The 24497-nt window shown below is 42.6% G+C and overlaps 1 protein-coding gene across 2 annotated transcripts in view; it reads left to right on the top strand.

Moving 5' to 3' along the window:
* Positions 1–24497, top strand: part of LOC109915386 (ephrin type-B receptor 1) — a 442994-nt gene that overhangs the window by 1008 nt on the left and 417489 nt on the right. The window lies entirely within an intron of this gene.

Raw genomic sequence — 24497 nt, 5'->3', positions numbered from 1 at the left:
TGTGTGTGTGTGAATGTGTCGCTGTGTGTGTGTGAATGTGTCTCTGTGTGTGAATGTGTCTCTGTGTGTGTGGACATGTGTGTGTGACTGTATGCGAGTGAATGTGTGTACCTATGTGAGAGTGTGAATGTGTGTATCTGTGTGACAGCGTGAATGTGTGAGTGCATGTGTATCTGTGTGACAGCGTGAACGCGTGTCTGTGTGTGTGAATGTGTCTCTGTGTGTGTGAATGTGTGTCTAAGTGTGTGTATGTGAATGTGTGTCAGTGTGTGTCTGTGTGAGAGCCTGAATGTGTTTCTGTGTGTGAATGTGTGTCTGTGTCAGTCTGAATGTGTGTGTGAGAATATTTATGTGTTTGTGTGTGTGTGAATGTGAATCTGTGTATCTATCTGTATTCATGGGTATCTGTGAATATCTCTGCCTGCGCGTCCAGATGGCTGCGGTATCTATTTCTGTGTATGTGTATACCTGTGTATGTGTGTGTGTCTGAGTACCTGTGTGTATATATCTGTCTGAATCTGAGTAGCTGTGTAGGTGGGCATGTGTTTGTGTGAATGAGTGTGTCATTGTGTGTACCAGTGTGTGTAAAAGTGAGAGAGGCAACAGTATATTTGAATCTTTGCACTGCGCGATAAAGTAAATGCAGCTGGGGCAGTTCGACATTCTGAGTTGACTGGAGAATTTGAAGACTTTGCAAAGACGAAGCAACGGCGAGAATGGCTTTTCTTGGTGAATTGTGTTGATGCGTGTGAAATGGAAATACTGTTTTCAGGACCCTCCGGGTGATCGAGGTAGTGGGTACGGTGGGGTCGGGGTGAGCTCAGCTCTTGTCCAGTTGACACAGAAGGAGACAATGAGCAGCTTGGCGCGGGCAGTCTGAGAAACATCTCTCAAAGTGATACATGTTGTTTCGACAATCTCGCGGTGAACTGTAGCCTGCTGATTACATGTAGCAGCACTTCAATATTAAATATCGCTGAGATTCGCTGTAACAATGCAACTTGCATCGTTAGAGATAATCTGGCTATTGTGTTGGCTATTTCTAATCTTCAGGAGGTATTAAAACATCCAGACTGTATTCGCGCATAATGCCCAAGGTGAGACTGGGATTGGACTGGAATTTTATTCACTCCGTTTCTGGAAAGGACAGCTTCCCTTTTTAGCTGTAAAATAGAGTGGAATCCCGGTGCTCAGTTAGAAAGCAGGTTTTCTACCGCTCGCTGTTTTGCTTTTCACTTTCTCTCCCCGTCTTATTAGCACGCGAACGGCCCAGAAAGGCTTTCAGGGTACTTATTTTGGTGAATATCCAGGGACGGGAATAAATAATTTGTTATTTTGTTGGCGAGCCCTCCGCCCCCAAGGTTAGCCTGAATCTGGGATGGCCTCATTACTGCAACCAGTGCTTGTGAAGCCGCTTGTTGAGGAGCTCCAGGAGGTGCCTCTGTGACTTCATTAACACATCGCTTTCAATGAGTCGCCTAATGAGGGTCTCCGGGGAGATGCGGGCTTCACATTCCCAGCTCCACCTCCCACCTTCCCCCACCCCACCCACCTCCCCGAAGCCGTTTCAAACCCATTTGCCTGCCAGTCACATCCTCAATTCGTCAAACACCCGGCAGCAGGGAGACGGTCCTTTCTGCACAATAAGAGTGAGCCTGGGGAAGAGGGAGAGATGGTGTAGTTACAGGGAATCCGGGATCCTAACCACTCCCTAGATCCTGCCTGATTCTATCTCACTTCTAGGAGTTCCCCATTTCCAAGAAGATTCCTGGTTGGTACTGAAGGGGCGCTACATTCAGCCAGAGCTCTCTGTGTTTGGATTGAATGAATGAATTATATTTTATTGTCATGTGTATTTTACAATCAGTGCAATAAAATGCAGCGAAAAGCTTCCATTTCTTGCCATAATTTGGTGCCACTTTTGATAATTTAAGAATAAAGGGGGGGAAATAGAAAGATATAGCCTAAAGAGTGTCCATCACTCCTGAGCTTGCTCATTACCATCAATAACACCAACTCCACCATCCCTCTGCCACTGTCTGAACCAGACCTACCGAACGTCGATATCGCCAATCCACAGACTCCATCGTTCACTGCTGGGCCGATTTCCCCTCTGCCCCTGCCTCGCTGCCACCTGTGCTGGACCCACCAATGTCAAAATCGTGTCTCTTGCCACTAGGCCCACCTCATCGATGTCACCATGATGCCCTTCCAACCGCCACTTTATTGCTGCCAGCATTGGACCCAACCAATGATAAAGTCACCGATCCTCAGGCACCATCTTTCGCCGCTGGACCAACTCACCTTTGTCATCGCCTCGCCACCACCTGTGCTGGACCCACCTGAGGTCAAAGTCACCAATCCTCAGATGCCATCTCTCACTGCTGGGTCTACCTCACCGATGTCACCTGCACCAATATAGCAACCACAGATTCCAATGGAGGATTGTCTCCCTGTTAACGGTGAATTCCTCACTGAGAACCTTCAGGCCAGGGACTGGGGAGGGGGAGAGTGAAAGTAAGGGGGTAGGGGTAGTTTCTCCTAGCACCTTCTCAATCATTTGTGTTTGAGTGTGGGAAGTTGGGCTTAGGCAGTATGGGAGTGGTGGATATGTTGGAGTTTGTGGGAGTGGTGATTTAATGGGTTGGTGCTGGATAGATGTGGGGCTAGTGGTGGTGGTGAGGCAAGAGGACAGCTAGGGAGATGGCTGCAGATTCTGAGATACAAGTGGAAAGTGAGGAAATTCACCAGAGCTCGATATTAGCTAAAGCAGAATGGGCAGATGGACAATTTCAAATCCTCAGCCTTGTACTGTGTATCACTGCAACCCTGAGAACACAGTTGGAGCATTGTCTTCGTGCAGTGTGCTCTAAGCTTTGCTTACTGAATACTTAAACCTTCTGCGTTGTGACATTAGTTTGATCATTCTGTGATACAAACTAAACCAAGAGACTGTGTGCATTTATGCGTATGTTTGTCTATATGTGCAAAATGCTGTGTGAGTATTATTTCTGAGATTGTGTGTGTGCGTGTGTGTGCGCGCGCGTGTGTGTGTGTGTGTGTCTATGTCTCCTCCTGTGTGATTGGATATGTATTTGGCTGGAATGTTCTGGCTCTGTGTGTCTACGAGTTTGTAAGATTTCTAACTGATTTCACAGCTCAAGCAGTTAGTGGTTGTCTGCAGTTCAATGTAACCAATTGAGTTGTGAGAATATTGCTGGATTATTCGCTGAGAAGGAATTGGGTATGGATCTCAGTCTGCATGTGTCCCTGAATCATTGATGCATGGAATTTTACGATTAGATTGAGTTAAATGTAATTTGAGGAGAGGTGGACTATTACGTGTGATATGGAGACAGCGGTAGGAATTAACCAGGGAAATTTCACTGCTGTCATGCACATTGTTTAAGTTGCCCTATTTGAAAGGTGAAGGCAGGGGCTCAAATTCACTTTCAGCCTTCAAAGTGCCCTTTAAACATTAAAGAACAAATCCATGTTATGTCATAACAGTATTGATTATTGAATGATTTCCCTGGCGACATGACCGCACAATCTTAAAGGGGATCATTCCCATCATCCCATCCAGAACAACAAAAACATGTCTATCGAGTGCCTTTATGAAGATAAAATTGTTTTGAAGCAAAATCTGACATGAAAATGTGCAGGTTGCTAAAAGTTTGGTCAAAGACATAACTTTAGAGGAGCATCTTAAAGATGAACAAGACAGAAAGGTTTAGGGAAATAATTCCAGAGCTTGGAGCTATGGCTAAGGCTAGTTGTGAAGTGGTTAAAATCAGAGATGCTCAAGAGACTAGAATTAGAGGTATGCAGAGATCTCTGAGGGTTGGAGGAGATTACATAAATAGAGAGAGGCAAGGCAGTGGATGCTTTCCTTATTGCCATGTCTAAAAATGTGCAATGTAATATTTAGTTATCAGTTCGAGACCAATTTAATGACACACAGACCATGGTCATGAAAGTTGTGGAGTATCCAGTTTATTTTTGCACCTCATGCCTATAATTTGTCGACTTGCCATGTATTCACATAAATTGCTTTTGAATTCATTTACCAATGTATAACTTGCTGCTGGTAGAATTTCAATTGCTGAAATTGACCCGAATTGCAGAGTAGATCTGCAAGAAGTGACTGCGGTTCTTAAAAAAGAAAGTGTGGGGAAATTAATGTTTTTTTAAATGACAACCTTTGTCTCATTTGATTCAAAGAAAGACTGTATCAATCTGTAAAGTGAGCTGAGTATTTTCTGTTTCATGTACGAGTGATCCAGATGTATGGCCTTTTGTCTGGTTTTCCCTGTCGCACAAAGCCAATATGAACATGTAACCTGTGAGAAAGGAAACAGAAGAAGAATGTTTGACAGGAATAGTATCTGATATGTGGACAAGTTCATGTTTGCTGGAGCTTTTCTATGCACCTTCTTGGCTGATTTGAACATTGATCACCCATGGTCTGATTTAATTTTGGAGCAGGCTCAAGGAGCTGAATGGCTTGCTCATTTGACTGGGCCTGGAGTTGCATTGTGCCATGATCACTACATGTTGGAAGCAATGCCAGTGTCTGTCCATTTTCAGCAGAGGGTGCAGCAACGTACTGAACCCAGTGGTAATCTACTGACCAGCCACTGGTTCCAGAAAAGCGTGCCTTTCATTTGGCAGAACACTGGGCGTAGAATATTCGCTAAGACTTAACCAGCAATATTGTTCTTTATTCTACTGAACAATAGTGGAATTTCCAAACAAAAAAAAATTGTTTCTGTCTCTGTCCAGTTCATGGTTGATGATGGATGGTCTACATAGTTAACATTCTGTTCTTCCTCCTCTCAGGTTAGCCTGATCTAATTGATTGGTGGAACAGGTTAGAGGGGCTACCTGACCAACTCCTATACTGATGTTCATCTCCTTCTGTAGTACAGCTGTATGTCGGTACAGTACTTTCAACCTGTACCATGTAATTTAAATGGGATAAGGACCTTTTGAGAAGCTGGTCTGATTTGTAAGGTGGGGGGATGGTGAAAATCTGTGACCTTGTCTCTGATCGAACTTTTGGTTTCCTGTTCTCTGAAAGAAGAATCTTCCAAAGTGAAAACCTCATTAGACTTTTCAGAGGGAAAACCTCATTAAGATACACTGGACAAACAGAACTTGCTGTTCCTTTGAGCACAAGGAAGACAATTCTTGTCGATCTTTACCATGATGTTAAAAGACCTGTTCTTCTTTTACACTGATAAAATGGTCTATTCATAATGGGCTTTGTTCTGGGTCACAAAATGCTGATTAATTTGTCCTGCAAGTCACTTGAAATGGCCGCGGTGAGGTTAACGGGGATCTGGGACCTTGGTTTTAAAAAAAGGATGAATAATCTATCTTCCTCACCAATCCAAAAAGTTTAAAAAAAGACAGAGAATGGACCAGAGGTATAACAAAGTAGGAAATTTTGTGCAGTCAAATTAGGTACAGAAAGGAGAATCAAGAGAGGGAAAGAAAGATTGGACTATGAGTGTGTGATGAAGGGACACCAAGGAAAAGCATAAAAAAAAGCTTGAAGCTTTCAAAAAACAATTTGCTACCTGCAGGGCACAGATCACCACTATTTTGTTTCCTGGGCAGGAGAGCGTTGCAGAAATGAAACTGCATGAGAAGGGTCCATAAATTGTTAAATGATGAGATGTGAATGTCACTGGCAAGGCCAGCATTTGTGGCCCATCCTTAATTGCCTTTGAACTGATTGTCTTTCTAGGCCATTTCAAAGGGAAGTAACATTGCTGTGCATCTGCAGTCACATGTAGGCTAGAACAGCTAAGGATAGTGAATCTCTTTGTGTTAAGAGCATTGATGAACCAAATGAGGTTGTAGAAACAATTGATGATAGTTTCATGGACAGTGTTACTGAGCCTGGCTTTCAGTTCATGATTTTGTTGAATTGAAATCCTTCCAGCTGCTATGCTGGGTTTTGAGCCCATGTCCCTAGTCCATTATCTTGGAATTTTGGATTAACAGTCTAGTAACATTATCACTTTGCTCGCATCTCCCCATAACATGATGATGAGTTCAATTCATGCACAAATGCAACCTTTCTTTTCAAACTCATGGTGAGATGGGCTCGTATTGCTGTGAAGCTAATGGTAGAATGCTACAAGTTATCCAGCCACTTGTGGCAATTTGCAAACTCACAATGTGTCTCTTGTTCGTCATAAGATGCTGGGTTGTTTAAGCATTAAATTCCCTGTTATTTTCCCAGCAATGGCTAGACCAATATTGAAATGATCAGTAAATATATTTGTCACGTATATCCTTGTGCTGAAATTGCCTTCTTCACTAAGCTCAAGTGTACCACTTCCAAAATGAACTATTAAAAGCTGCTGTAATGGAGAAGGAGCTGTTTGTTGTGCTGTTATAAAATAACACTACAGCACACCCTCATTACAGATCTTTCAGTTCTCTGCTGGCTGCAAGGCTGCACTATCTCAAGACTGGACTGTGGGGTTATTCACTGCAACACCCACCTCATTATAAAGCACAAATGCTCAGCTCTTAAGGACTGTGTTGTGAGAGTGAAACGTATGTTTACATTGAGTAATGTAATATTCAGAGAATTCATGCTCCACTCAAATTCAACAAAAGCACTGTTTATTAAGTATGGAAAATGAGATTAACTGGCAGCTCTGAGAGACAGGTGTCCACCAGAGTGAAGAGAAGTCTCGTGTCTAACCAGTTAACACTCTGTGGATTAGCTCTGGAGCTACCATCGTTGGATGAGGTCATTCCAGCAACACCACCATTTAAAAATCCTACATTTCTGTTATTTTCTTTTTGCCTCTCAAGGTGTAACATATCTTGGGTTGAAGATACAATAGTTGACAAGGTTACCTATTTCCTAGATCAAATATACCCTGTCTCTCACTATAGTACTATGTATATCTTCCTCTGTCTGTCTTCCTCTGAAGAGCCTAGATTGACTCTTGCTCTCTTCATGTGTTGATGCTCTTATTCACATCTGTTTTCAAATTGCTCCATAGCCTTGCTCCTCCCTGCCCTTGTATCCTCCTTTGGACCTCTGTGATCATTACATTTCTTCAATTCTGCTTTCTATAGCATCCACAATTTTAATCACTCCGATATTGTTGACCATGACTTCAGTGCTGAGGCCCTAAGCACTCGATTCCCCTTGCTAAACTTCTTTGCCTCTCTCCTCTCTGCAAAAGCATGACTTGGTGTCAGATATATTTTGGTCACACTTTTGTGAAATGCTTTGAGATATTTGCTTTTACACAGTAAAATGTGATATTTAAATGCAAATTGTTGTCGTTATTCAAACCTCTGTGCTCCAAGATGGTGTGTTTGGGCAAGGAAGTCAAACAAGGAGGAATATAGCTGAGTTCCACTTAGTCCTGACTGGTGTCAGATACATATAATTCAGTAGAGGTGACTGAATAGAAATTGGGATTGAGAACCTTGACAAGTTTTAGTTTCTCCTTCAGTTGTCCAAGTTCACTGAGAGCACAGAGAGCACCACAAAGCCCAGCAAAAACATGACGCAAAAACAGTTGTCAAAACCAGATCCTTTCTGCTCTACACAATTCAGTTTTGGACAATAGCTGTTCATCTCCCAAAGGACCATAGGAGGAGCCTATATCTTAGTACAAACCTGAAAGAACACAACCCTTGCTGCGCTAATGTAACATTTGCATTTTGAATGTGACAATTAATGATATGTCGTGGGCAGTTTGTCCCTTGGGCTCAACTCCGTTAGGAACCTGGACTGAAACTATATGCAAAGTTATTTTGCTTTGCATCTTCAAAGGTGGAGAATGTTCATTCCCTCAAGTTCTTATTCAAAGCTACATATCACTTGTGAGAGCAGTATTTTAAATTCATGCCACCCACTACTGCTCTCATTATGGTATTCTTTTGTAAATCCAGAGTCTAGAACATCAGTTATAGAATTGCAGAATAATTTTCAGTCTGAACTTGCTTTCATCAAAATTTTAATCATTGCTATTTTGGCAAATGATTTTTAAAGAAGTGGATTTTAGTATTGGCCTGCATGATATTCACTTGCCCCTTCCCATTTCTTAGTGAGCTCCAGATCTTGACCTGTTGTCAGGGACCACAGATTATATTGTGGTTAAATAAACACATGGATTAGGAGCACATATAGGCAATTCTACACCTCAAGCCCACTGCACCATTTAATAAGATTGTGGCTGATCTGTTTAAGTTTTAAATTCCACATTCCCACCTACACCTGATAATCTTTGATTCCCATACCTAATAAGAATCCATCTACCTCCATCTTAAAAATAATCTACGACCCTTCTTCCACAGAGGCAGAAGGCTGCCAATTTTTACACCCTGTGGGGAAAAAAGAGAAAATTCCCCTCATATCTGTCCTGAAAGGATGAGCCATAATTTTCAAACAGTGTCCCCTTGTTCTGGTCAGACCCTCAGGGAGAAACATGCCTTCCACATCCACTTTGTCAAGACCATTCAGGATCTTGTAAACTTCATCAAATTAGCCTTTTGCTTGATTGGATAAGCCTCTAATATCCAAGCTTGAGGTACTCAGCATTTTATTTTAGCTCATTTATGCAATGTGGCTGGGCAAGCATTTATTGCCTGTCCCTAGTGGTGGTGGTAACCTGCCTCCTCCATGTGCTGCAGGTAGCCCCACAATGCTCTTAGAGAAGGAATTCCAGGATTTTGACCCAATGACACTGAAGGAATGGCAGTATATTTCCAAGTCAGGTTGCGGTTGAGAGGGGAAATCAAAGATGATGATGTTCCTATGCACCTGCTGCCCTCGTCCTTCTAGATGCAAGTGGTCATGGGTTTGCAAGGTGCTGCCTGAAGATCTTTGGTGAATTTCTGCAGTGCATCTTGTAGATAGTACACACTGCTGCTACTGAGCGTCGATGGTGGAGGGAGTGAACGTTTGTGGATGTGGTGCTGATCAATCGGGCTGCTTTGTCCTGGATGATGTCAAGTTTCTTGAGTGTTGTTGGAGCTGCACTCATGCGTGCATGTGGGTTATATTCCATCACACTCCTGACTTGTGCCTTGCAGGTGGTGGACAGGCTTTGGGGAATCAGGAGGTGATTTATTTGCTGCAGGATTCATCGCCTCTGACCTGCTGCTGATTTGTCCCACTTACACATAGCATGGAGCTGTTCTGGTTGAAAGCAGATCCAATTAATGACAAATACTCACGTATTGCAGGAAGGAGGGACTGATGTGAGTTCTACATACATTTAAAACCTTTTAAATGATCGAATGGAAGGTATTCATCACATGAGATTCCAGTTCCTCGAATTAAGCTGAATCCATTAACACTCATTTCAACTGATTTCAAACCACCAATAGCATGAAAATAATCTACCTGTGGTAAATTACTGTCCCCATTAAAGTCATTTACTTTAACTGCTGTCAGCTTCTGATAAGCTACTCTTGATGGTCTATCACATTTGCAGTCAGGTTATGTGTTTCAAAAGGTTCACGTCATTCACGGTGAGTTCACAGTACAATACCAGTGTGGAGTTTTAGTGGAGCCTGGATCCTGCATCAGGGCACAGTCTGACACTGCAAATACTGCTGGCTGAGAGCTAGACAGCCTCTCTCACTTCACCTTGCAGTCAGTCTGAGAACTGTCCACATTCTAGTCAGCATGAAGTTAGGCTTAAATAAACAAAGAACTGTGGATGCTGGAGGTCTGAATCAAAAACAGAAATTGCTGGTGAAACTCTGCAGGTCTGGCAACATCCATGGCAAGAAAGCAGAGTTAACGTTTCAACTCCGGCGTTTCTCTCTCCATGGATCTGCCGGACCTGTTGCGTTTCTGCAGCAATTTCTGTATTTTTATGAACAAAATCTTGTTGAGTGTGAATGCAGTTCAAGGTTTTGGGTCGAGATGCTGTTTTACCTCACTGCCATAAACTGAGCTATGATCGAAGGTGAATATCAGTGCTCAGTGTTTGAACACATTCTACATCTGACTATCTAGTTGGTTGACTTGTTATACGTTTTCTCCTCTTGGTATTTACAGGAGCGTTGTATGCTACATACAACGTGCAATATTTACATGGTAGTAACTACCGGAATAACCTTCTACACTGAGGTGTTTGGCAGTTTATCTCTCCATGTGCTAAGTTGGCGGTTTCCTGTTCTTTGTTAACTGAAGAGGTGTTTGATAGCATTGCTGGAGAGGAATTTGTTTCTCTTACAATTGCAGTAATGTACAAATGAAATGCAAGATCTACAGTTCCACAACTGAGTACATTTCAAGCCAAAATCCTGGTACCCAGTTGAACAAAGCAGCCCCTCAAACAGTTTAGTCAAGTCACTGGGTTTATACAGAAATATATATTGTGGATAGCACCAGCTGTGGTGAACCGTTACAATAATGTACACAGAGCTCGATCTCCCAGAGAAGTGAAAGTGTCTTAATTAAGTAACCAAAACTCAACTCCCACAGTTGCCCTGACAATCTTAAGAGAACACATCCCGTGGGTACCTTTGTGCTAACTCTCAGTCATTCAGAAATTCTTGCATTCACATATCACTTTTCAGAATCTCAGCACATCCCAAGGTGTTTAAGGTACAGGAGGGGAAATTAGACTTTTAGATCAGTTCTGTCATTCAATTAGATTGCCTCTGATCTGAATTTTGACTCCATCTACCCATCTTGGTTCCATTGGCGTTAATTCTCAAGCTTCACCTTTGTCTATCCAGCTTGGCTTTTATAGACCCTCAGTCTTTTTGAGGAAGAGTGTTCCATTTTTGCACTGCCCTTTATGTAAATAAATGCTTCCTGCCAGCACTCTGGAAAGGTCCTGCTGTAATTTTGAGTCCTATTATTATGACTTTCCGATCAGAGGAAATAAGTTTCTCTCTATCTATCTTATCAAATCCTTCAGTTGTCTCAAAAACCTCAATCAATCCATTCCATACTCAAGGTAATACAGTCTCTTCTATGCAGCTTCCCCTCATAATTTAACCCTTTTGAGCTGATAACATTCTGGTGAAACTCCCTTCACAGCTAATGAACTGCTTTCAAAGTGCAGTCACTGTTATAACATAGGAAACATGACAGACAGTTCGGAAACTGCAAAATCCCACAAAGAGCAGGAACGGAAGTGGCAAGTTTGCTTGGGTTAATGATGCTGGTTGAGGGATAGCTGCTGGTCTGGGCTCTGGGGTAACACCCTCAATCTTCCTCAAATAGTGTCATGGGAGCTTTTACACCCACCTGAGATGGAAGATTGTCCCTTGGCTTGACAGCTGCTCAGAAAGATGGTACTTCCAGCAGCCTAGCACTCCATTATTGCAGCATTGGAGTGGCAGCCAGTTTCCAGGGTTGAATTTCAATGCATGATCTTCTGACTGATGGTCAGGTATGTTATTACTGAACCACTGATGACACCAGATATCTATAATTCACAATAATAGATAGGTTGAGGCACATTTGGGGCAGCACAGTGGTTCAATGGTTAGAACTGCTGCCAGGGACCCAGGTTCGATTCCACCCTCAGGCAACTGTCTGTGTGGAGTTTGCACATTCTCCCTGTGTCTGCGTGGGTTTCCTCCGGGTGCTCCGGTTTCCTCCCACAGCCCAAAGATGTGCAGGTTATGTGGATTGGCCATGCTAAATTGCCCATAGTGTTCAGGGATGGGTTATAGAGGGATGGATCTGGGTGGGATGCTCTGAGAGTCGGTGTGGATTTGTTGGGCTGAAGGGCCTTTTTCCATGCTGTAGGGATTCTACGAATTCTATATTAGATTGGTTCGGTTACCAGTTGTGGTAGCCTTTTCCCCTTGATGTAGAAACATAACAGCATCCCTTTGCTATCATAGGATTATTCCATTTATGCAGTTACACAGATTCTGCTGCTATAGCCTTCTTTGACAAAATAAGTTGGAGGTTTGTGACTGAAGGGTACGACTCTCTTGTGCTTCTTGCGCTCTTTCATATAAAATTAAGTTGGGATACAAGCGTAGGAACTGCTGAACTAATTAGTTCTGCAGTTGAAATAATTCACTTTCGGTCCATAGTCTGCTGTTTTCTCTTTATTTCCAATTTAACCAAATCCTCTGGGTTTAACTGGAACTCTGGTGCTGTTCTATTTGCTTGTTTTCTGACCTCTACAAATGAACCTGGCATTTTTTTTTAATAATCCTTCAAGCTTTGTAGCTCACAACAGAAAAAAAAATCTCAAACTTCAAACAGCATCTACGAGAGACAGCAATGTTTTGAAATGCCTGACGTCAATGCTGACTATTGATGCTTCCTGACTCCCATTCTTTGCAAGCAGGCGCATGTTAGATGTATTCCAGACTCCTTTGCTCACTGGCTGGAGGCTTCTCTTGTGGATAAGGGCCAGGGTTGACTTCACAGCCAAAGGCTTGGCCCCGATGGTGTAGATCTGGCCTGCAAATCGGGGCTATGCATCAACCACCCACATGCTTCACTGTTCGGTCACACTTCCAGCCAGCATTCTCTGCCTTTTCATCGATCCACTGAGGCATGATAAAGCCAAGGAGTCATAGAATCGTACAGAATGGAAACAGATCCTTTGGTCCAACCTGACCATGCCGACCATAATTCCAAAATAAACTTGTCCTACCTGCCTGTACTTGGCCCATATCCCTCCAAACATTTCTTATTCATGTACTTATCCAAATGTCTTCTAAACTTTGTAACTGTACCCGCATTCACCACTTCCTCTGGAAGTTCATTCCACACACGAAACACTCTCTGTGTTAAAAATTATCTTGCCCTCATGTCTTTTTTAAATTGTTTCTCCTCTCTCCTTACAATTATGCCCACAAGTCTTGAAATCCCGCACCCTAGGATAAAGACACCCTCTATTCACCTTAGCTGTGCCCCTCATGATTTTATAAACCTCTATAAGGTCACCCCTCAATCTCCTATGCTGCAGTGAAAATAGTCCCAACCTATCCAGCCTCTCCTTACAACGCAAACCCTCTACTCCAGACAACATTCTGGTAAATCTTTTCTGAACCCTCTCCAGCTTAATAATATCCTTTCTATAACAGGGTGACCAGAACTGGACACAGTGCTGCAGAAGAGGTCTCACCAACATCCTGTACAACCTCAACATGAAGTCCCAACTCCTACATGCAAGGAAAAATCCCAAAGTTCTTCTAAACTGTGAATGTTTGAGAGGGCGCTCCTCCTACTCTCTGGCCCTAACTATTCCCACCCTCTGACTTGCTATTCCTTGTCGAAATTGAGTTCAGTGATTCTTCAAACCACTAAATAAAAGGGAAGCTAAACAACTGCCAGAAACCCATTCCGAAGATGTGACTGTTGGTTAGGGGACCTTTGATGGTCTGATTATTAATGTTCACGAGTGCAATCAGCCAAGGGCGTGCTTAGTATTTCAAAAAAAAGCTTTGTTTTTCCATCATGACTTTCATGACTTTGGGATGTTCTGAAAGCACTTGAAACTCAGCAAAGAAATTTCAAGGTATAGTCGCTGTCGTAATTTTGGAAATGTGACAGTCAGTTTGCAAACTCACACAAGCAGCAGAGAGACAGTAACCCAGTTGACCTGCTTTATTGATGCTTGAGGGATATGTATTGGCAGGACATGGAGAATTTCCTTCTCTTTGAAATAGTGTCTTGGGATCTATTATATGCTTCAGAGAGGGAAGATAGGGCCTCATGGCAACATCTCTTCTAAAACACAGCACCCAAAACTGTACAAATGTCCCTCAGTACCTTACTGGAGGAGCAGTTATCCTCACGCTATCTTTGTAAAATTCTGCTGTTTCTTTCCTTACTCTGCCAATATCTGAAGCATTTGATACTAGGCTGAATGAGCTTGTTTGAGGGGTCAGGAAAGGCACTGTCAAGTTATTGCCTATCTCTGATTGCCTTGGAGAAGGTGATGTGAGCTGCCTGCTTGACCTACTGCAGTCCCTGGCATGTAGGGTCACCCACAGTGCTCTTAGGGAGGAAATTACAGGCTTTTGACCCAGTGACAGTGAAGGAGTGTCAATATAGCTCCAAGTCAGGGGGCTTGGGAGGGGAGTTTGTAAATTGTAAATGTGTAGGAAATGGAGGAGAAATAGAAGCCTTGTAAATAAAATTAGTACGTGTTTGGCGAAACAGAGCACAGTTAATTACATTTCAAGTTATGGCATAATGGGAGAAACCTCTTCCCGGCTCAAAGTAGAGATGTAGCTTACATCAGAAAGAGAATGTTACTGATTCATGTAGGGTTTGTAAGGTGTCAGTAATGCTTACAGTACTGGGCTGATATTGCTAAAGTTAATGTGTTCCAGTCCTTTCATACCTAGACGTGAAATACAATTGTATAAATTTGGGCTGTTACTTGGCTGTTACTAATGGTCAGTAAAACCCAGCTGGTTCCCTTATGCCCTTCCTGGGAAGTAACCTGCTACATTGACCCAAACTAGCCTCATGTAACAAACATTGAGAATGCTGAAAAAACTTAGCATGCAGGAGAAACTTGCAGAGTTTCTCCAGCATTTTCTCTATTTGTTTCAAATTTTCAGCATCCGCAGTATTTGGCTTTTATTCTAACCTTCACGTAACTGCTCCTAAATGATATGATTGAATCCCCTCCCCATCATGCCCTCAGCAGTTTTTGCGATGGGCAATAAATATTGCTGATGACTATTAGTCAGTCCCCTATACAGCTCAAGAAGAAAATGCAGTCATTATTTTGTAAAATAATCTGCAAGAGTGACAAATGATGGGATTTTGGGCTCTTGTTAAAGTGCTGAATGATAGGCAAAGTTGAATTATGTTCAGGTGTTGCTGACTTTCGACCTTAGTTGCTGGAACTGAGAGTTGACAGAGCTTCCAGATCCTTAGGTCACTCCTATGTGCACTCAAAATGTAGTTTTACACATTGGTGCCCCTCTAGCTGTCCCCCACTCCCCACCAACAGCAAAGTCAAGTAGTTATACACAGCCCAGCAGATAGCAATCAGAATTAATTGAATAATGACGAGCAGTGAGTGTGTTTGTACCATTCAAACAATAGCGCCATCTTTGCAGTGGTAATGCGACCATGCTATCTTTAGTTCATAGAACCATAGAATGACCCAGCACAGTAAGCAGCCATATAGCCCTTCAAAGATGTGCTGGCTGTTTGAAAGAGCAGTCAGTTTAGTCCTCCTCATGGTCCTGCACATTTCCCCTTTCCAGCAATTAGCAAATTTACCCTTTTGTAGATTATAACTTAATCTGAATCTTCTTCCAGCACCTTTCCAGACAGTACATTCTGGACCATGACGACTTGCTCTGTAAAACAGTTTTCCCTGTTTCCTCTCTGATATATTTGACAATCATCTGATATTTCTTTCCTCTGGATGACCATCCAGCCAGTGGTGAACGTCTATTAGTCATTTAAAAGGCTTCATTATTTTGGCCTGGCTGTGTTTCGTTTTTGATGAGACGCAGAAAAAAATATACAGGACAAAGATTTAAACTCAACCAGAATGTTACAGTTAATGGTTAAAAGCCACGGACGTTTCTAGGAACCCCATGGGAGTTAAAGGCCTATCTTTAATGTGTCTGCTCCCTCATGTTTGAGGTTTCTGTGCCTTTAACACCAAAGATCCTGCCCCCAAGAGCTGCCAACGACTCCAAGCCAGGCAGCAGACACTGGGAGCAGTAGTCGCTGTGAGATACCGTGTGTGGAGCTGCCACAGTGGAAGAGGCCCCTGAAGAAGGTGAGTGGGGCAGGCTTTCTAATACCCATCAAGCAGGCCTTGGTGGGGAGGAATGTGTGTGGAGAGCAGTGGTACCCTTACAGGGGGTTGTAGGAGGATGAAAGGGTGGAACAGCTCACACTCACCCCACACTAATGTTAGAGACAAGCAACACAGTGGCCTTCCCATGTGCTCCCACCCTCTCACCTACTCTCTAGCAGCTGGTTGAGGCCCTAAAGGGGTTTCAAGGGAGAAAGACCTTGTCTTTCTCAGCCTCTGGCTTATTTGGAGGAGTCCAGAAAGATATGCGCTTTCTACTTGTGCCTCCCACCTGATTAAATGAACCCCGACCCTGGTCCAAGAGGAAGCATTTAATTTCGCCCTATATACCTGTCGTATTAGCTGAAGGAACGACAACAATTTCACAATCCTCTGGGTCTTGTCCCTTGTGTTCTGTACGTTCAGAGCAGTTCAGAGAAGGTTCACTACATTAATTCCAGAGGTGAAAGGCTTGTCTTATAGGGAGAGGTTGAGCAATTTGAGCCTGTATTTGGTCAGGTTTAAAACAATAAGAGATCTAATTTAGGTATTTAAGATGTTAACGTGGTTTGACAAAGTAGATTAAAGGTGTTTCCTCATGTGGGACAATCTAGAATGAGAGGTCATATTTCTGAGATAAGGGGTGGTAGGGTTAAAACAGAGATGAGACCATTATATTTCTCTTAAATGGTCGTGAATCTATGGAATTCACTACCCCAGAGTGCAGTGGATGCTGGGAACTTGACTAAATTTAAGGAGGAGATAGACAACTTTTTAATTAGTATTGGGTTGAAGGGCAGGAAAGTGAAGTTGAAGCTGAAATGAGATCAGCCATGGTTGTATTAGATGGTGTAGAAGGCTGAATTGCCTATTCCTGCTCCTAGTTTTTAAGTTCTTATGTAGTTCTCATCTTTAGCCTTTACATTGTAGTGGGAAATGTGAATCAACAGGAACCTTCAAAATACTAACCTCTTCAAATCTTGCTGCTGAAGAATATAAAATACGTGAAGAACAGAGAAAGAGGTTTGTTTCAAATCGATACATGGCTTAATTGAGGGTTTTGATTGTAGCTCCTTCTCTGAATTCATTTGGAGCTTTTTTACATTTATAATTCCCTGAGCAATCAGGCTGCCAGAGACCTGTCACAGCAGCGAATTCATTCATTTCTCTTGCACTTTTTTTCTTTGCTGTCTCTCTGTTTCTCTCTCAACCTGGCTTTTTATTCTCTCCATTTCAGTTTCATGTTCTCTCCCTTTCTGCTGTCCACTCAGTCTCACTCAGAGAACTAGCACATGATTGGCTTGTGAGTTATAAATCTTCTCTGGTCCATTACAGAATCCAAACTGAGGGAGATTATCTCTGCATGTTCACCATTCTCTACCTCATCGGGTGATGCTGATGTAAGATCACCAGATCGTAATAGGAGCAGGAGTAGGCCATTCAGCCCCTTGAACCTGCTCTGTCATTTGATAAGATCATGTCCAATCTGATTGTGTACTGAACTCCACTTTCCTGAAGCCCCCTTTGGCAACTGCAAAACCTTGAGCCCCTTTTTGATGATAAATCTGACATTAGGAGGTAGACGTGTAAATAAGGTATTTTCCTTATTACCATCTTTGCTTCCTTTCACAAGAACAATTTGTATGTTTCCCTTCAAAATGCTAATCTTTTCTCTCATCCTCAGCACAAACATATTGGCCATCGCACATCATTAGATACTTTGACCTTGGGCGCATCATGATGGTGTCTTTCCCAGGAGTCCACCCTTTATTCACTGGGAGAGCCAGGGTTCAGCGCGTTGTGATCAAGACTGGGAACCATGGCTAATGTTGTGTTCACTCTCCTGCTGCCGGCTTTGCACCAGTACTGTTGACTTGGCTGTAATCAGCTCTCTCAGCACATACAGATGTCAAGCGACATGCCAATGTAGGAGAGTTGGAAATCTGGGTTAGAAAATCTGGGAATTTAAAATAAAAACTCATGGAAGTAGAAGTGTCCATGAGCTCTCAGATTATCAGAAAAGCTGACCGCTTCACTAGCGTTCCATAGGGAAGGAGACCTGCCATTCCAACAACTGTGTTATGTCTCACAGATAGTATGCAATATAACTTCAAGCTACACACTCATAATATCATCACAGTGTCGTGGCATGTGATCAGAGGGTATAAAGATCTCAGTTTCTATCTTATTACTTAAAACATGATATGCTGATTGATGGAAGAGTCCTGCCGTTTGTAACTAAATAGCTTGTGTTAGCCTGGATGTGTCTGTGACTGTAATTGACGTGTATATCAAGATCTCTAATAAGAGTCTATTGAATCTTTCAGTGCCATGTTACCCTTGTAGTTTTTATGTTACAGAAGCTAATGTATATTTTGCCTCATTAGGTACAAATACCCTGCTGGAGGCATTGCCCACAGCACAGTGGCAGATTACGTATGTGGCCTAGACATGTACCTGACTCTAGTCCCATGGAAACATGGTTGACTTGCATCCACTCATGGCGGTGACCAAGTAAGCCAGTCTGCTTAGACGTGGCCTTCTCAGGGCAGTGCAGGCAGCTTGCAGCACTTAAAATACAGTTCCAGGTACTCTTTAAAGGTGTTTAGGATCTCTGCCTCCACCGCCAATTCAAGCAGCGAATTCCAGACCCCCATCACTCTTTCCAAAAAATTGTTTTTCCTCATGTCACCTCTCATCCTTCTTCCACTTAGCTTGAATCTACAACCTCTGGTTTTTGAACTCTCTGCTGATGGAAATAGGTTCCTCCTGTCTACTCTATTTCTACGCCTCACAATTTTGTATATCTCAATCATGTCACCTCTCAGCCTTCTTTGTTCCAAGGAATACAACCACAGCCTCTCCAGTCTGTCCTCGTAGCTACAGTTCTGCAGCCCTGACAACATTCTGGGGAATTCTTCTCTGCACTCTGTCCAGGGCAATTATGTCCTTCCTGTGATGTGACCAGAACTGTACACAGTACTCCAGGTGTGACCTCAACAGTGTCGAATACAGTCTCATCATTATATCCCTACTTTTGCATTTTATATCTCTGCCACTGAAGGAAAGCATTGCGTATGCCTTCTTTACAACCTTTTCTACCTGTACTGCTATGTTAAGGTCCTGTGCACTTGCATGAAAAGATCTTTCACTTCGTCTGCCCTTCCTGTTTATTATGCATTCCCTTGTACTGTTTGACTTCCCTAAATGAATATCTCACATTTCTCAGAGTTGAACTCCATCTGCTAATTTCCTGTCCGCTCCACCATACCCATTATATCATTTCAGAGCTTACAGCTACATGGCCAATTTTTGTGTTGCCTGCATATTTTCCAATAGTGCTCCCTACGTTCAGGTCCAAATTGTTAACGTATAAGACAAACCGGCAGGGGCCCCAACACCGAGCCCTGTGGAACACCACTCGAAACAGCTTCCTATTCACAAAGAGAGCCATCGACCATTAAACTTCGTTTCTTGTTCCTAAGCCAAAGTATCAAAAGTGTGTAATTTCTAAATAGATCAATTCAGGTGTAGTTTTGAGTCAGGAATATTCTGGGCCAGCTACACAATTTCAAAATTCACAAAAGAAATGTTATCACCAAGTGAAGAAAACTGTACTTTGATGTAACTCTTGTGTATTTTAGAGAGAAACTTTAATTAGTTGATACCTGAATGATGCCTGGAAGTATTTCCTCAGCAGACAGTCCATCTCTTTGACAGTTACAGTGTGCACTCTCATCCGTCATTGCGAGCAGTTCCTTTTAGGTTAGCTGTGTTGTGATTTCAGATTGCTGCTAAAACAGACTGTATCTCTGCCACATACAGAATGGGTTTTAAAAGAACAGCGATCAGCAGGGGATCCTGGAAATGGTGAGAAAACTTCCACGAATATTCGGCGACGCTTTTGTGTCATTTAAAGTTTGTGTCAGTGTGCAGTGGATGACAGAAACCAGCTCATAGTTACTTCTGGCAGCAGGGGAGAGGAAGTTTTTTTTTAGAAATTGGTGCTGTGCTTAGCAATGCCAATGCGCATTCAGATCCCAGAGAATAGCATCTGCAGAGTTAGCTTTGTGACAATGGAGACTATTATTTCTAACTCTGAGGAGTGCGAGTATGGTCACCGTGATTACAATAGTCAACGACAGCTGGGGTCTTAGATCTTGATATTTCTGATGCAGCCTTAGCGGTATCTGTGGCTGTGATAAACATCCTGAACCCATCAATAAACTGATATAAAGATCAGACTAATTCTTTACATTTGGGAAAAAAGTGGTAATTACATACTAATGAACTATGAAAAGAAAGCTGAATGAGGAACAGTGCAGTTTTCTTCTGATGTGACTGCCAAAGTAATTTAGAGGGTCAACATTTCATTCTGAGAAATGAAAGTTAAACAAGAAGCCACTCTAACAAATTGACAGAAATGTGTTTCTATTTGCTGGAATACTGCCAGGTGCTGTGCCCATCTGTAACAGAACTTGGAAACATAGAAATATAGAAAATAGGAGTAGGAGTGGGCCATTAAGTCATTTGGAACTGGATCATAGCTGATCCTCTATCTCAATCCCATGTTCCCATCTTCTCTCTACATCTTTTGATGTCTTTAAAATCCAAAGAAAATCTTATCTTTTTCTTCAATATATTCAGTGACTTGGCCTCCACAATGTTAGAGAATTCCACAGGTTCAAGACCATTTGCGTGAAGAAAGTTTTCCTCATCTCTGTCCTACATGGCCTATTCCATATCCTGACACTGTATCCCCTGGTTCTAGATTCCTGAACCAGGGGCAACATCCTCATTGCATCTAGTCAAATCAGCCCTTTCAGAATTATTTATGTTTCAATTAGATTCCCTCTCATCCTTCTAAACTGAAGTGAATACTCCAGTCAAACTAATCTATCCTCACAGAGCAGACCTTCCACCCCCAGAATCAGCCGAGTGAACCTCTGCTGCATTCTATCTATAGGAAATATATGCTCACTTCGTTAGGGAGGCCAACACTGCATGGTCTCATCAAGGCCCTGTATAACTGCCGTATGACATCTCTACTTCTGAACTCAAATCATCTTGCAATGAAGGTCAATATAGCATTTGCTTTCCTAATTGCTTGCTGCATCTAGGAACTGGTCAATAACTCGTGAATCGCTCACTCTGATTCGCAGCTGAGTTTTCAGGTGATGTGGGGCTAGAGGGTGAGCACACTCAGATGTACAGATATAATGGGATTTCAATTTTAAGTCCATACGACTGAAACACTGAAGTAAGCACAGAATGTACATTCCAGTGTCCACATTTATAAACTGGCCACATTGTCATTCCATTCCTCTGACAGTGGTGGTGCTATAGTGCCTCTAATGGTAGTAAGGTGGAACTGTAGTATGATAAGTTTACATGGTAGTTTCCATTACAGATATGAATATAGCAATTTACAATAAAAAATGTTGATATGCAATGGATGCAGATGTAAGATTTTTTTTAATATTATGAAATGGTCAAGTGGACTGGAGACAGGCACTGTTCGTTTCCAGTAGCATGCAAGATAAGAAGCAGTAGAAAGTTTGATAAAGATTTATAACATGCGATCTACTTGTCAAACCAACATTGGGGACAAATTGTTGGAGTGATATTTGTCAGGTTCACCTCTGGGCTCCAAGCTGAAATTTAGCTCACACCAAAGTCCCCTCTTCTTCATGATGTTTTAACAAGTTCAAGTGCAGAATGGAAAATACCGCATTGTCTTACCAAACAAAGTGTCACCAACAGAAACTAAAACTGAATGATGAGGCAAATTGAAACACTAGTTATAATGTGTTGGGAGTTCAGTGTGAAAGGTATAATACTGAGATTGAATGGAGAGAGCCTTATTTCACTGGCTCATATTCTCCTTCATCTGGTTCAATTCCATTAAGTCTGTCATATTCAGCACTTCACTTGATGTGCATACTTACACAAAATGCCTACTTTGCAAACTGCACTTTTTGAACAAAACGACTGACTGACAGCCTCATTTCCAGTCAGTGGCAGGATGTAAGGAGGAAAGAGGTGATAGAGGCATTCGGCATGGACTGTTCGCTCCAACTGATACATGTCAACCAAGTTTCCCAAACTAAACTAGTCTCATTTGTCTGCATTTGGCCCATATCCCTTTAAACCATTTCTATTCATGTACCTGTCTGGTGGTATTATCACTAGACTATTAATCCAGTGACCTCGGGAGTGTTCTGGGTTCAAATCCTGGCATGGCAGATAAATTTAAAAAAAATAAAAGTCTGGAATTAAAATGAATGATTTGTTAGGGGACAAACCCATCTGGTTCACTCATGTCCTTTCAGAGATAGTAGGAACTGCAGATGCTGGAGAATCTGAGATAACAAGGTGTAGAGCTGGATGAACACAGCAGGCCAAGAGTGTGCTGCTTGGCCTGCTGTGTTCAATCATGTCCTTTAGCTAAGGGAAACTCATCCTTCCCTGGGCTGGCCTACATGTGACTCCAGACCAACGGCAATGTGGTTGACTCTGAACTGCCCCCTGAGGAATTAGTAATAAATGCTGACTGAGCCAGTGATCTGAGCCCACATCCTCTGAACAAATAAAAAAGAAAATGTGTAATATATTGTACGGGTTTAATGTGATATTTATGGGTAACTTGCTGGCTTCTTAAAAATGTAGTATTAGTTTATTGACAGCCAGTCTAATTTCCAAAATAGTTCAGTTAAAAATGTTTGTAAATATCAGATACATATCTGTATTGAGCATCTGTATTGTGCCTAGAAAAGTAGAGTTCTGCATGAGACTGTGGTGGAGGCACATTCAAAAGACAATTATGTGATTATCTGAAGAGAAAAAGAAATTGCATGGCCGGGGGAAAAGGTGAAGGAGTGGGACGAGGCAAGTTACTATGGCAGAGAGCTAGCACAGACAAGATGGAGCAAATGACTTCTTTCTGTACTGTCACTGAACCATGATCCATTGTTAGCGTGGCCTCAGGAGATCCCAAATGAACAATAGGATTGTGACAGAAGTCAGGGGCAGCAACCAGTTTGTTCCCAGTGTTTGTCTGGTAAAGACCATAGAAATGAGGAACCAGCTGAGCAATCTCATTGAAAGATGGGTTCAGGATAAACAGCCAGAACAAAAGAAGACCTTGCCGGACTTCCTCAGATGTTGATTTGGGAGCTTTAACATCCAGCTGAATGGACCACAGGTTAATATCTCGACGCAAAGGCAGCAACTCTGACAATGTTGTACAATTGCCTGAGATTTCCCTGGTGCCTAACATCATGAAGGGTTGACAGGGTGAGATATCCGCCCTCACCCACCTATTGTGGGCCTCGATATTGGTGTCCCTGGGTCACCAGAAGGCGGGGTCCAGTTTGCAGCAGCAACTTCCAGGTCCTAAACTCCGCCAGTCTTTCTCGACTACTTCTCGTGGGATGAGGATTGTGGGGAGATGGATGCCTGAGGCAAGGGAATGAGATGGTTTTCAGAGTATATCTCCTTCCCCACCACTGTGCCTCAAATTGCTCCCCCAGGCAGCCAGGGTTTCCCAGTAGAGAAACTCGTCTCCTTTCTCACTCACTGGGGAGGCAGGTGATCAGGGCAGTGGCACGTTTAGGCCCTTAAGTGACCATTTGTTAACCACATACAGGCCATAATTGTTGTAAAGTCAAGGAAGTATATAGTGAACATTCTTACCCAGTGCTTATTTGGTGATGTGATGAGAAGAGGTGAGGACCTTTCCAGGGCTAACTTATCCAATTTTATATTCCCTTCTCTCCTGCTATCTCCAAGGAGGAGGAAATTCTTCCCTCAATGTTGCATTGATTTTTTGTGCCAAAGTTATGACCTTGCTAAGAAGTACTACCTATAACGAGTGACGGTGATGGTGGATCAGGTTTCCACCGGATGCTCCGGTTTCCTCCCACGGTCCAAAGATGTGCAAGTTAGGTGGATTGGCCATGGGGAAATGCAGAGTTACAAGGAGAGGGTAGTGGGTGGGTCTGGTTGGGATGCTCTTCGGAGGGACGGTGCAGATTACATGGGCCAAATGGACTGCTTCCATATTTTAGGAATTGTATGATTTTATGTTGGGCTTATCTGCCGTACTGAGTTCTCGAGATGCACAGCACATCTGTTAAAAGATGACTTATTTTAGTAAGGAATACTGAGAAGAATGGGTTTTGTTAGTTGAACACAAGTTTTAGTTGTGTGAGATCCATTAGTTATTCTTTCAAAGATAGCTTTAACTTCATACAATGTAATTTAATATCCTAAAAATATGCCACACATTTAGCCACAAGGATTCTTCAAGGTGTTGATATCATAGCTTCGATAGCTTGGATACGCAAGATACCTCAAACAGCCATAAATCATAGTATTACATTTATAATAAATACATGCTCCTGGTGCATTTGGAACTGGATTTGTGCGGAATTTCCCTGCGGTGAGAGGCTCCTTAATGAAAGGTGGCAGAGTCACAAATGCAAGGTCCAACCGAGCAGTGTGGAGCTATTAAAGCATGAGAGTGGGTTACGACAGTTTGTTCCAGAGACTCTGACCTTTTAAAGGATAATCGTTATGTCACAGTTGTCAGGATCACTGCCAGGAGCTTGCTTGTGAATCTGCTGTAGGAATCAGGCCAAGGTGGGAAGGAGGGGCGAGTGGTGTGTGCAGCAGTGATTTCTACAGCTCACGTGTGTGTGTGTGTGTGTGTGTGTGTGTGTGTGTGTGTGTGTGTGT

This window comes from Rhincodon typus, chromosome 13, assembly GCF_021869965.1.
Source record: "Rhincodon typus isolate 14 chromosome 13, sRhiTyp1.1, whole genome shotgun sequence".
Lineage (NCBI taxonomy): Eukaryota > Metazoa > Chordata > Chondrichthyes > Orectolobiformes > Rhincodontidae > Rhincodon > Rhincodon typus.
The sequence above is the reverse complement of the archived record's forward strand: the minus strand, read 5'-3'. Positions and strand labels throughout refer to the sequence as shown.